We start from the raw sequence: 12,218 nt of genomic DNA, 5'->3' as shown, positions 1-12,218 counted from the left end.
AAGTATACATGGATGGTTGGCCCCATTTTCCTGCCTTTGAGGCAACTGATTACATGACTTCTCAGGAAGCCTTCACACCCCAGTAAGAAAACTGTAGTAGCAATGACTGAAACATGCAAATGAAAGTATAAGCTGTAGTTGCATTATGATAAAAAAGCTTGGCCCTGGAGAAGTAAGGAAGCCATTCCAATTTGGTAGAAGTCATTAGGACCTATACTCTGCCTTTAAGTATCTAGGTTTTTACTGCTGAATTTTGTGGGAGAAATTTGAGGAGAAGGAGGAAGAGAAAAGAGAAGTACTTGACTAAGATAAGAAGGAGAAGGAAATTACAAGGTGACTTGAAGAATTTGGACCTAATAAATTAAGTTGGAGGATGCTAGAAGGGGGAAGATTTGACTGAATTTGGGAAAAATTGAGGATAATTTAAAGAATAATATCTAGGCCTAGATCCTGTTTTAGATTGCATTTCTAGGTTAAAAGAAGAGAAGGATGAAGTACAATTAAGGAGTCTAAAAGATTTAAGGAGAGTTCTTTTTTTGATTATATAACTCTACTAGTGAAAGAGGTGAATGTTATGGGAATATCTGATAATGTACTTTATTAGGCTGTATTTTGTGAAGATGGAGCAGTGTACTAGACAATAATATAATTCAATACTTGTAGAATTGTTTGGACAACTGGACTCAAACAGTACTTGTTAATGACTCAATGTCAACATGGCAAGTGGTCTTTAGTACAGTACCCTAGGATTTTTTACTCTGTACCAGTTAATATTTTTGTCAATAACTTGGATAAAGGTATAGAGGGCACATGATCCACTCGGTGGTGCAGTGTATAGGGTGCCAGGCCTGGAATCATGAAGACTCCTATTCCTGAATTCAAATGCAGCTTCAGATACTTCTTAGCTGTGTGACCATGGGAAGTCACTTAACCCTTTTTGCCTCACTTTCCTCATCTGTAAAATGTGCTGGAGAAGGAAGTGGCAAATCACTCTATTATCTTTGCCAAGAAAATCTCAAAGAGGGTGACAAAGAGTCAGGAATGACTGAAAAACAACTAAACAACAACAGTAGAGGGCATACTCACAGATTTGGAGACAATACAGAGGATACAAAGGTAGGAGGGAGAGCAAACACGTTGGATTACATATATATATTAGCAGGCTATATTTTATATATATATTTTATATATATATATATTATATATATATATTTTAGCAGGCTAGATTACTTGAACATTAAAAAAATAATTTCACAAGTATAATGTTGAAGAGGCATGGCTTGACAGGAGTTCTTGGGGAAAAAAGGTGTGGGGATTTCAGTGGCTCTATATGTGTCTGCAGTGTTATGAGCTAGTCAAAAATGCTAATGTAGTTGTCAAAGTCTTTACTGTGGCCCCAACTGCCTGAAAGTAAGTAGCTACCTCCATGTTAGATGATCTGAGCATACTCCAAAACCCTCTTTTATATAATTTTAAGCTGGGCTGTAAGAAAGGCATAGTTTTCAGGAAATACTGAGGTGATGGTCCTTTTGTCTCTTATCCTTATACAAGACTTCATAAAGAGTATGGTGTTTAATTCTGGGTATCACAGTCTAAGAAGGACATTGATAAGCTTGAGAATGTTCAAGGATGGCACTGAAGATGGCAAAGGACCTTGTTGGAATCAATGCCATATGTTAATCAGTTGAAGAAACTTGGAATGTTTAACCTGGGGAAGACTCGGGGTTGACGTGATTTATTTTCAAGCATTTTGAGGGCCATTTTGTGGAAGAATGATTACATTTGTTATATTTAGCCTTAGAGGAAGAGTAAAACCAAGTAATTGGTAAAAGTTGCAAAGAAGTTGTGCTTCAGTCTGTTGTCAGGAATAATTACTAACAATTAGAACTGTCCAAAAGTAGAATAAGATACCTCAAAAGGTAAGAAGATTGTCACTTCCTGGAGATTTTCAAAGCAACATCTGGATGATCAGTATATTATAGTGGTTATTTCTTTTGTGTCTAGGTTAGATGGATGCTGAGGGCTCTTCCAACTATCACCACTCTAACACAAGGGAGCATTGAAGCAGCCTTTCAGCAGAGGAAGCAACCTCGACCTATTTGTTATTTGAGGACTGCCTGTATATGCAGAATTTACTTGGGTAGGTTGTATGTCCATCACTGTGAGTGATAGCAAAACCTTTCCCCATGTGAAAGCATTAAGATTGGAAAAAAATAATAGAGTTGCCTGTATCCTTTCTATCAGTCATTTATTATTCATTCATTCATCTTACCCTTATTTCCGTGGTTAAAAAAATGACCCAGCAGAATAGTTCCAAGGTATCAGAATTATGTTGTTGAATGTCTCTATTTGAGCATAACACTATATTCACGCTTAATTAGATGAGCTGAAAAACTAGCTAAAATTTGAGGTGGTACGGTAGATCGAAGGCTGGGCATGGAGTAATAAAGATTTTATTTCAAATTTGGCCTCAAACAGTTCATAATTGTATGACTCTGACCAAGAAAAGTAACTTGGCCTTAAATATTAGATGGGGATAATACCAATACCTATATTGCATGATTGTTGTGAGGATCAAATGGAATAATATGCGTATGGACTTTACAATAGTTTCTGACCACATAATAGGTGCTATACGAATTAAATGTGTATTCCCTTCTCCTTCCCTTCCCCTAAAATTTTCCCCTTTCTACTATAGCTGAGCAAGCTACCTATGACTACATATAGTGGAAGGGGCCTATATGTGCAAAACTTTGTCTTGTTTTCCCTAGGCTGAGAAAAGGGGCTACTAGTGATCACTTGAGTAGAACAGTAGACTGGGACAATATTTTTGGAACGTGACTGTATAAAATGACAATATAAAAAGGACCATGTCAGCATTAAAAAAAAAATAGGTGCTTTAAGCCTAGATTGAAATTTCTCCATAGCTACACAACATAGAAGGAACTATTAACCCCAAGAATTCAGTGCTTATTCCTAACTCCATGTCTTTGCCCATGCTGTCCCTTCTCCCGTTAACCTATCTAGAGCCTATCCATATTTCACTCAACTCAAGCTTTCCCTGACTACTCAAATTTTCATTGATTCTTTCCTTACTTCATTCTCCTCTGGCCTTCTATAGTCCAGGATTCTAAGAAGTAATTAGCCCCTAGCTATGTTCTGTCATACGGAATTTGTTGTTTCATGTGTATTATTCATAGCTCAAATGAGATAATTATATAAAGTGCTTTGCAAATCTTAGAGGGCTATATAAATGTCAATGTATTTTTGTGGTTTCTCGATTCAGCCACAATCTCCTTGAGGGCAGGAATAATGCCATACAATTCTGCATATACTTAGTGTTTATGCACACTAAGTATATGAAAATACAGGAAATTCTCGGTAGGTAACTGATGAATCAATTTCCTGTGCCAGAGCATATTGATACAGAGAAACTGGCTCTTAAGTAAGAAAACCTTGCTTCAATTTCCACATTTGATGCTGGCAATATTGAGTAAACTTAAGCAAATCACTTCAAGTTTCTGAGCCTTAATTTTTCTTATATATCAAATAAGATGGTTGATCTAAATGATTTCAAAGTTCATTTCTAGCTGTAGATCTATGATCTCATGATCTAATAAACCTGAACAAATCAATGCCAATAATTGTTAGGTATCATAATAATAATAGCTAGAATTTATATAATGCTTTAAGGTTTCAAAGCACGTCACATATATCATCTCATTTGTTTCTCACAACCCTGTGAGGGTGCTGTTTTATTAGGCCCACTTGGCAGACTGGGAAACTGAGTCAGCGAGTCAATTGACTTGTCCGGGTTCACATAGTGAACAAATATCTGGGGCAGAGTTTGAACTCATGTCGTCCTGAATCCAGGTTCAGTACTTTAGCTACTGCATCAACTAGCTTCCTTTTTGAAAAACAAATCCTAGAAGTTATGACAGAAAATTATATGAAAATGATAAGGTTTCCTCTTTTACTAAGGCCCTTTCTTGCTTACATCCTATGGCTCTTTGAGAAAATTAATTCATTAGCCTCCCATTTCTGACATTTCTCAATTCAGAATAGCCAACACTAATTAAAAACAAACAAAAACCTCACCAAATATTAGAACCAGCCATAACTGATTTGTATTAGAATTCTTACCAGCACTATTAATGTTTGCCTAGCTACTAATTACTTCATAATTATAACTTGTCCAGAATAAATGGTTGTAAGGATATTACTGTACTTTCAAAATATTTCCGTTTTTATCTTCCTTTCCTTTACTGCTTTATTTTCTTTGATTCCTTTCCTCTCAGTGACTGAAGATCTAATTGATGCCTTCTGTATTTTTCTTCCTAGCTTGGTTCTATAGACTCTCACAAAACTAAATGGACCCAGAAAGATGATTAGCAAATTTTAAAATATTTATTATGTAAAACTTTATAATGACTCAATCTCCTTAAAAATGCCTTGATGATAGTTTTTAGCAGGGTTTCCTCAATATGTTTTAAAAACAATTTTTGGGAATATGATGCAGACATCCTTATATTTAAGCTGCTAAAGATAAAAAGAAATGATGGGAACAATCATAGGTCCTGGCAATATTACCCTCTATATTTTTAGGAAGTCAAGTTTCATTGTAGAATGAAAGGCAAAGATCTAACACTGTCCACGTTAACAAGGAACCCAACTGGGCAGGGAACAATATAAACTATTCAAACTTTCAGTGTATGGGGTCAGAGAAGAATGCAGAAGTTTTTGTTATTGTTGTTGGAAGAAAATTTTCTGTACTTTCTGACCTCCAGGCTGGGCAAAATAAGACTGAAAATCTTACAGATAACAGATTTGCATCAATAATTCTTCCCATTTTTAATCATATCATTTCAGAATCTGAGAATTAAACCTTCAAAGGCCATCTAGAACAAGAATCTTCCCTATAACATCCCAACAAATAGGAATACGGCTTACAATGAGGCAAAACCTACATTTCTAAGTTGGCTTTATTCCATTTTTGGTTAGCTGTAATTGTTGGGAAATGTTTCCTTATGTTGAGTGTTTATCTGCCTGCCTTTTCCTCTCCTTGTACCTAGTTCTTTCTCTCAGAACCAAACAAGAAAAATAGAATCCTTTCACATGACCTACCTTGACCTACTTGAAGATGTCATCATGTCCCAAGTCCTCTTTTTCAAGAGAAATAATCCTACTTTTTTTTTCCTGTACTGATTCTCATGATATAGTAGTCTTCAATTTCTTTACTGTCCTGACTACCTTCCTCTGCACTAATTTGTTATTTCCTAAAATGCGACACCTAGAACTGAACAGAATTTTAGGTTGACCAAAATCAGTTAACTATCATCCTTGGCATTCATTTATTTTAATGCAATTTAAAGATCACATTACCTTTCTTTAGGCTGCCTTGACACACTGCTGTTACATATTGAGTTGGCATTCGGTCAACTATCATCCTTGGCATTCATTTATTTTAATGCAATTTAAAGATCACATTACCTTTCTTTAGGCTGCCTTGACACACTGCTGTTACATATTGAGTTGGCATTCGGTCAACTAATCGAGCAAGCATTTAAGTGTCCTATATTGCTTTAAGCACTGTGCTAGGTACCAGGATACAAGGACAGAAGCTAATTACCCCCTTCCCTCAAACTTACATTCTAATTGAAGAGACAAAATGTGCAATTCTATGAAGTTATAGAGTAGGTTGAAGGTAACTTTGGAGGTGATGCCTCTAGTAACTGAAGAAATTCAGAAAGGCTTCATATAGAAGATACTACTCAAGCTAATCCTTGGAGGAAAGCGAGGATTCCAAGACACAGAGGTAAAGAGGGAGACCATTTAAGTCCACTACAATCTATGAATATTTTTCATATGGCTACATAGCCATACCTATTCCAATTTGTACTTCTAAAAGTCAATTTCTGAACCCAAGTTTAAGGTGTTACAGTTGAACAACTGGACCCAAAGTATGTTGATTAATAAATTAGTGATAACTCAGAGAGATTTATATTGATGTGGCATAGACTTTATCTAATTCATAATCCTCCCTCCCCCCAATGACTTAGGTGAAAATATAAATGGCATAGTTACCAAGTGGGAAGATGACACAAAGGCAGGAGGTATAGTTAATATAGTGAGTGACAGTCAGAATCCAAAAATACTTGTAGGAGCTGCAATGATGGGCTAAAAAAGTTGAAATTTAATAACTTAATTCACAATATTAAATTCATAAGTAACAAATAAAGATACAGAAAACCTAATTTAATACCACTTTGTGCAAAATGATCTTGAGTTGTAGATGACTGCTTAAAACCTAAATCATTCCTTTGATGTGTTTCCAAAAGTACGTATGCAATCAGCCTGCTTTTGTGAAGAGTAATTGATATCATATGTAAAGGGCAGCCAAAGGGAACACCTCCAAGCTAATATCTCAGACAAGAGCTGTTTGAAGTAAGATTTCATCAGTTGTAGTTACCAATCATTATTATAATTCTGTTGGGCCAGCTCCTCCACCTCTATTTCCCAATTTCCTCTTAATTCCAACAGGCAGAAATAGATTACCCCATATTCTTCCAAGGAGTTTATCTGGCCCCAGAAATATACAGAAAGGCCCAGATACTTGGACTCAGATTCAAATGGTTTCTAAGGAGAAAAATAAACTAAAAAAACCTAAATAGGTTGATGCTTTAGTGACAACTTGAAGGTTCACCTATAGAACAATGTGCTAGGTATCTGTCCTTGACCCTATCAAAAAGAGGCAGAGATACATTTATAAAACTCATTGTAATTTCTGATAAGTATATTATTAGCTAAGCCACATTTTTCCATGTTGGCTAAAAGGATGTCATGAGCAACTGTATGTGTTGCTAGATATTTCAGTATCATGCCCCTGTTCTACTAGTCAGTATTGATATAGCTAGGCATAGGAACTGGATCTATATTTTAGTGATACAGAGAACTCTGGATGAAGAAATTCCCTCTACCAATGTAGGTTGCAGTTTTCTATAGAACTTATAGACCTAGAAAGTTTGCCTAGAACAGTGGTATCAATCTCAAATAGAAACGGAGGCCACTAAACCATACATAAGGATCCACAAGGGCCACATATTGACTTAGAAAACCACATATTAACATTATAGATGTTCTACTGTATTTTGTTCTACTGTATTTATAAATTTTGTTAATTATTTACTGATTACATTTTAGTTCGGTTTCAGTCACACTTGGAAGGCTGCATGTAGGTGTTAAGATACCTCTAATCTAGATGATACAGAAGTTAATGACTTACCCAAGGTTCCACAGCCATGTGTCAGGGGTAGGTCATGAACAAAGGTTTTCCATATAGCCTTCTGCTCTCTGTAAATCTATGTATAGAAAAGAAAATAATAGATTAATATAACTTATTCTTAGTAAAAATATTTTGACTGATGATAATCACTGTTTGCCTAAGTGCTCATTAGCTATTCTTTCTAGAAAATCAAGCTAACTTTTTTTGAAGGTTCAATACATTTTTATTTAATGAACAGTGTTTGTTTTAGATTTTTTTTTCTGTGTAAAGAAAGCAATATTAGTGCTTCAAAGGTTTAACTAAAGAATGGTTACAGAAATGAAAATATAATAATGCTTATTTTTAAGACAACTGACACAAACCAGTACAGTTTTGTTTTTTCTCATTTGCTTCTTGAACCTTTTAAAAAATGAAGATGTATTTCTCTCTCCAGTCCTCTAGCTCCTTGATATAAAGTTCCAATTCAGCAAGGAAGGCCTGGAAAAATGAGTAAAGCAAACAAAACAATGATGTTAAAGAAATATTAAGGAACTAGATTTATACGGTTACAAACCCAGTGGAAGAGAATAGTTCCACAACATCACAGATTTTCTACAAATTGTATTAGAATTTTCCTGGAGGAATGGAAGATTGAAAAAGATAAATAAAAAAAAGCTTTAGAGAAAAGAATGGAAAAGGGAATGAAAGTTCTAGCTGAAACAATTAGGAGAATAAATAGTTTAATGGAGAGCAGGTAAACCTTACTTAAGTAACAGAATCCTTAAGAATTGAATCAGGGGCAGCTAAGGAGGCACAGTGCATAAAGCACCAGCCCTGAAGTCAGGAGGAGCTTAATTCAAATCTGGCCTCAGACTAAACATGACACTAGCTGTGTAACCCTGGGAAAGTCACTTAACTCCAGCTGCCTAAAAAAGAAAAAAAAAGTTTCAAAAAAAGCAAAAAAAAAAAAAGAATTGAATCAGACAAAACAAGCAATTATTCAATGAGACTAGAAATAATAGAACAGAATTTAAAAAAACCCCACAAATAGAAACATTAGAAAATTCCTATTAAAAAAAACTTACCTGGAAAACGGGTCAAGAGAGAATCTAAGAATTATCTGAATATTTGAAAATAATGATTATGTGAAGACCCAGATCTGTTGTTTCAAGATATCATGAATTAAAACTGCCCAAAACCAGAATGATAAAGTAAAAATAGAATCCATGAATCACTTCCTAGAAAAAACAATCCTGTAAGGAAAACTCCAAATAACAGCCTGTTCTAAATTCAAAGCTGCCAGGTCATAGGGGAAAATGTTACAAGGAGCCAGAAAGGAAAAGTTCAAGTACCAATGGACCAAGATTGAGTTCACACAAGACCTGATAGCTACCAGCATAAAGGAGAGAAGAGCTTTATTTTTTTTTAAATTTTTAATTAATTGTTTTTAGTTTTCAACTTATCTTCCATAAGCTTTTGAGTTTTCAATTTTCTCACCTTCCCTCCTCTTCCCCCCCTCCCAAAGACAGCATGCAATCTTATATAGGCTCTACATATGCATTCATGTTGAACATATTTTCACATTAATCATGTTGTAAACAAGAATTAAAACCAATAGGAAGATCCACAAGAAAGAAGGAACAAAACAAAACAACAAAAGGAAAAAAAAAGATCAAATAGTATGCTTCAATCTGCATTCAGACTACATAGCTCGTTCTCTGGATGTGGATGGCATTTTCCATGATGAGTCTTTTGCATTGCTGAGATTCTTGCATTGCTGAGAAGAGCCAAGTCTGTGAAGGTTAGTCATAGCTCAAGATAGCTGTTACTGTATACAGTGTTCTTCTGGTTATGCTCACTTCACTCGGCATCAGTTCAAATAAGTCTTTCCAGATTTTTCTGAAGTCTACCTGCTCATCATTTCTTATAGCACAATAGTATTCCATTACAATCATATACCACAACTTATTCAGCCACTCCCCAATTAATGAATATCCCCTTAATTTCCAATTCTTGGCCACCACAAAAAGAACGGCTATAAACATTTCTGCACATGTGGGTCCTTTCCCCATTTTTATCATCTCTTTGGTAAACAGACCTAGAAGTGGTATTTCTGGGTCAAAGGGTATGCACATTTTTATAGTCCTTTGGGCATAGTTCCAAATTGCTCTCCAAAATGGTTGGATCAGTTCACAATTCCACCAACAATGCATTAGTGTTCCAATTTCCATACATCTTTTTCAGTATTTGTCATTTTCCTATTTTGTCATGTTGGCCAATCTGATAGGTGTGATGTGGTACCTCAGAGTTCAATATTAGGAAAAGTATCAGTATAATTGACTATCTGAATACCAAAACAACAGAAATCATATGGTAATCTCAATAGATGCAGAAAAGCCTTTGAGAAAGTACAACATTCTTTTATTTGAATTACCCTACAAAGCATAGCCATAGGGGGACCTTTTCTTAAATAATATAAAAGCATCTATATAAAATCAAAACTAAACATCATAAGCAGTGGGGATACACTGAATCATTTCCAATAAATATAAGAGAGAAGCAAGGATGCCAAATCTCCTTATTATCACTTGATATAGTTCTGAAACTGTTAGCAACAGCAATGAGAAAATTGGTTGGTTGGCATTGTTCATTCTTGAAGAGCACCAAAATGAAATCACTAGGGTGGAATTAAAGTACATTGTATCTGACTGTGGCTGATCAAACCAATATCAGTTCAGAAGACTCTACCACATGTTGCTAGGTGACACAAAGCACTAACCAGGAAATCAGGAAGGCTCCTCTTCAGGAGTTCAAATTTGGTTTCAGATACTTCCTAGCCATGTGACCGTGGGCAAGTAAGTTCACCCTATCTGCTTCAATGAGAAAATACAAAGCAATCAGAGGTAAAAATATAGGTAAGGAGAAGATACAAATATAGATATTTGCTAATGTCATGATGGTTTATTTGGAAAATTCTAGGAAATCAGGAAAGATACTTATTGAGGCAATTTGTAGCTTCACCAAAATTGTAGGTTATAAATTCCTTAGAAATCAACAGTATTACTATATAGTAATAATAAAACAAAATGAAAAATAATAGAATTGGAAATCCCATGCTAAATAACTATAAAATACGAGGATTGCATCTCGAAACATGCAAAAAGTCTTATGTAGATTCAATTACAAAGTTCTTAAAGAAATAAGGAACAATTTACATAGGTAGGGGAATATTCAGTGCTCATGGTTATGCCATGCCAATATAATAAAAATCACAATATCGCCGAAATTAATTCAAACTTTTAATGCCATACTAATCCAATTACCAAGGAGATACTTTATAGAGCTTGATAAAATACTGACAAAATTCATTTGGAGAAAAACCTAACAACAGAATATCTAGAATCTCAAGGGAAATAATGAAATGAGGACAAAGGGGGAATTGTACTTCCAAACCTCAAACTACATTATAGAACAGCAGTCATCAAAATCATTTAATATTGGGAGAGAGAGAAAGAAAGAGAGGAGAAGAGAGACAGAGAATATGAACGAATATGAATATTGACGAAATGGACTAGACAAGGGAAAATCAGAAAGAATACAACTCAACTCAACATTTGACATAGTTGAAAATATTAATTACCTATGGAACAACTAATTTGATAAAAAAAATTATTGGGAAAACTGGAAAATAGTCTGGATGAAATTATGCTTAGAAGTAATACCTTATACTACATTCCACAATGTATTCTAAATGGATACATGACCATAATATTAGAGGTTAAGATATAGATTAGAAGACAAACAAATCATATGTCTCTCACAGCTATTTGAGGATGTATTCTTAACCAAATATGAGATAGAGGCAATTACAAAAGATAAAACAGATAACTTTGATTACTTTCAAATGAAAAGTTTCTGCATCTAGGATAAAAAGAGAAGTGGTCTAATGGGAAAAAAATCTTTGCTTCATTTTTTTCTGATAAGGGTTTAGAATCTTACATAAATAATAAATATTTATAAGACTAATAAACATTTTCCAATAGGCAAGTGGTCAAGTGATATAAATGAACAGTTCTCAAAAGAAGAACTACAAAGTATTCACAACCACTTGAAAGAATGTTCTAGATCACTAATAATAAGAGAAATGCATATCAAAACAACCATGAGGTTTCACCTCACATGCTCCCAATTGGCAAAAATGGCAATGGTGTGGTAGGGGTTATGGGATGCTAGGCACACTAAAACATTATTGGTGGAGCTGTGAAGCGGTATGATCAGTTTAAAGAGCAGTTTGAAATTTTATGAATGAAGTGATTAAAGGTTCCTTTGAATAAGAGACTCCATTATTAGGATTATAATCCAAAGAAGCCATGGATAAGAAGAAAGTCCCATATAATCCAAAATATTTGTAGCAGCACTTTATGATAGCTAGGAATTAGAAACAAAGTAGATGCCCATCAACCAATGGCTAGACAAATGATTATTTGTCTTTTAATTCTAAAATATAGTACAATATTAATGTGCTTAAGAAATTACATGTGTGATGTATTCATGTGTGATGAATACAAAGAAGCATGGAAAGATCTACACGAATTGATAAGGAGTAAAGTAAGAAGAACCAAGAAAATAATATACATAACAACTACAACAGTTCAAATGGAAATAGCAACTTTGTTCCAAAGAAATCAAAAGTAAATATAACAAAATTGTAAAGATTAAACAGGACTTGAATGAAGGGATATGAGAGGATACCCTCCAAAGGACACCCCCAATGCATGTCTTCTTACAGGTGAGAGAGGTCCACAGCTATTAGATTCTGCAGATATTTTCAGAATTTTTCAATGTATTGAATAGTCATGCTGATTTTATTTCCTCCCTACAAAAATACTATGTATTATATGAGATGGCTCTAAGAGGGAAAGGGTGAGGGATACTTGGGATAACTATGATGATGTCG

Source organism: Phascolarctos cinereus, unplaced genomic scaffold (genome assembly GCF_003287225.1).
Source record: "Phascolarctos cinereus isolate Bilbo 61053 unplaced genomic scaffold, phaCin_HiC Scaffold_4;HRSCAF=312, whole genome shotgun sequence".
Classification (NCBI taxonomy): domain Eukaryota; kingdom Metazoa; phylum Chordata; class Mammalia; order Diprotodontia; family Phascolarctidae; genus Phascolarctos; species Phascolarctos cinereus.
This window is presented reverse-complemented; position numbering follows the sequence as displayed.